Source organism: Heterocephalus glaber, unplaced genomic scaffold (assembly GCF_053883595.1).
Source record: "Heterocephalus glaber isolate CG9 unplaced genomic scaffold, H.glaber_assembly_v1.0 deba00001472, whole genome shotgun sequence".
NCBI lineage: Eukaryota > Metazoa > Chordata > Mammalia > Rodentia > Bathyergidae > Heterocephalus > Heterocephalus glaber.
In genome coordinates, this window is record NW_028258315.1 from 3,684,578 (window position 1) to 3,687,030 (window position 2,453).

Genomic DNA, 2,453 nt, shown 5'->3' on the forward strand with positions numbered 1-2,453 from the left:
GAACCAACTCACTCTGAAGACCAGCATGAATCCCTTCCGGGCCAGGGCCTATAACAGGGCCTTCATTTTTTTTTTTTTTAGCAATTCCCAATGAATTTATTTTACATAAAAGAAAAAACTTGCAGTTAATGAAAAATTCAGTAGAAAACAGTTCTCCTGCTTTAAGTTGGGGCTCAAGTAGAAGCAGCTTATTAGTGAAATCTCAGTAGAAAGAGAATTTTATAAGAAAACATTCTTGGCATGAAAGTGCTAACAAACCCTTAATGAAATATTTACCATGCAACTTTTTTGGCAGAAGGGCTGGTTTCAGATGGCTGGGTTTTTGTTTTTCTTTTCCAGTGTCTCTTAAGACATTACCATGGAAGATACTTAAACCTGGTTCATTTAGTTATTTATATATAAATACGATGTCATGATGAGTAGTTTTTTCATAGTCCACCTATTTAATTGAGCAGATCTGAGTAGGTAATTGGCACTTTGCCCTTCTGATTTCCCCTTGCCCCCATTAGCAAGTCTGAATCCATGCCAATGACACTGAACACAGTGATCACCTCATCTGGCAGAAGGGACAGCTCAGTACTGTTGGCAGCATCATTGTCATAGAGAGCCCTAGCCTTCCTGCTGCCACTTGGGTCCTTGAGGTCAGTGGCATTGGAAGGAGAGGTGATTCCTAGGCCACTGGCTGAAGCCTGGCAGAAGAACCAACTGCATTTGATAAAGTAGATGGCACGGGAGTTCCGGAAGTGTGATTGGAAAGATATTTGGATGGAAAACTTCCCAGTTGTTTCTGGAGATCTAGCATGTATGGGTAACACTGCATAGTAAGTCATCTGGGCTTCTACGGAGTCATTCAGACAGCGAAGACGATGAGCATGTGTACAGCTGATTCCCTGTAGCAGAAGTTTGGTCATCTCAGCCTGAAGATCAAACTCGCTTTGAGTTATTCTTAATTCCTGTTCAGATGAACTTCTAGTTTCTGCAGCTTTTGCCTTTTTTAGTCTGGTTTTTGCAGCATGCAAATCCAGTCTTATTTTGTAATAGTTTCCTTTCTTTAGCAATTGTTTTGTAATCTTCTATGAAGTTTCTTAAAGGACTAAGAAAATTTAAGGCTGATGTTTGAATCAGCTCTCTGTCAGCTGTTCCAATTCGTTTTTGTGTTTCTCCACATTTAATAAGGGCACCACCATAAGCTGTTCCTGGGCCAAACTCGGTCCCTGCGTCAATCATATTCTGTCCCAAAAGTTCTTGGTTGTTTATACGACTTGGCTCTTTTCTATCCAGTTTTTCATAAACAAATTCTTCTATTCTGGCATTAGGATTTGGCTGTAATAATATTTCAGTTTGTTTCATTATTTTTTCTATCCATATTTTGGTTCATTCAGCTTTGCTAAGGAGGTTCTCTAAGTGAGCATCCAATTCTGTCTCCTCCGCTTGGTCAAGCTTTTCTTCTGTGAACTGCACGGCGCGGCTGAGGAAGGTGCCCGCATTCGCCGGCCCCTTCTTCACGTTGAAGTCCGTGGTCTTCACGCTGGGCGGCACCAGGCGCTGCGGCCGGCCGGCTGAGCTAGCAGGGAGGCAGCTGCGCAGAGGCCGGGGCAGACATGGTCGGTGAGGGAGGGGCCGGGCCTTCATTTGTAAACGCTGCAGAGAAAACCCTGGAACGTGGCTCAGCGTGCAGGCAAAGATTCCTGTAGACCAGACACCTAGGAGTGGAAGTGCTTGTCCAAGGAGAACGTTCACTTAAGACTGAGAGGCCGTTTGGTGCCCTCCAAGAGCCTTCATCTGCTCTGCCACAAACCCCGTGGAAGCCCCCGTTTCCTCTCACGCTCACCGGCCCTGGACACGGTCAGCCTCTCCCTCAGCACCAAGAGCGTCACAAGAATTGCCAGCGCCTTTGCATCCCCTGGCTCAGAGTGTCTGGGTAATGCAAGAAGGAGAAAACAAAACAGAAACAGATAACCACGCAGAGAACCTACCAGGAAGGACTACAGCAATCGGAAGATGCAGGCCTCGTGTTGGTACACACAGCTGTATACCTAGTAACCATCATTTGCCTGCTCTATCGTCAGATAGTAGAAACCCCAAGAGAATTTATTAAACCCTGTCGTGACCAGAAGAGTCGAGCAAATGGTTCATGCGAACAAAAATGTGTAAATTTCAGTTGACTCCTTACAAGAGATCCTTAACCAGGTGAGGGGAAATGCTGTTGTTTGTAATTGAAATAATGACAAGAAAATATAGCAATAACCATGAAAAGAAAACCAAAACCAGTGTGAAACGTGTATAAATTTTCAAGGGTTTTAATAAGAAAATGCTTAAAAGGCTTGAATACATGGGACTCTGCATTTTCCTGAATAAGAAGAGTAAAGATGCAAATAGACCGATTTACCCAATAATTTATGCACTTAATGTCATTCTAATCCTTCTACCAAAAAATTCAAAGTTAAAATATT

At 43.4% G+C, this 2,453-nt stretch overlaps 1 pseudogene; it reads right to left on the reverse strand.

The window, feature by feature from the left end:
• Positions 1 to 418: 418 nt before the first annotated feature.
• Positions 419 to 1,259, reverse strand: LOC101720766 (endophilin-B1 pseudogene; annotated as a pseudogene).
• Positions 1,260 to 2,453: the final 1,194 nt, after the last annotated feature.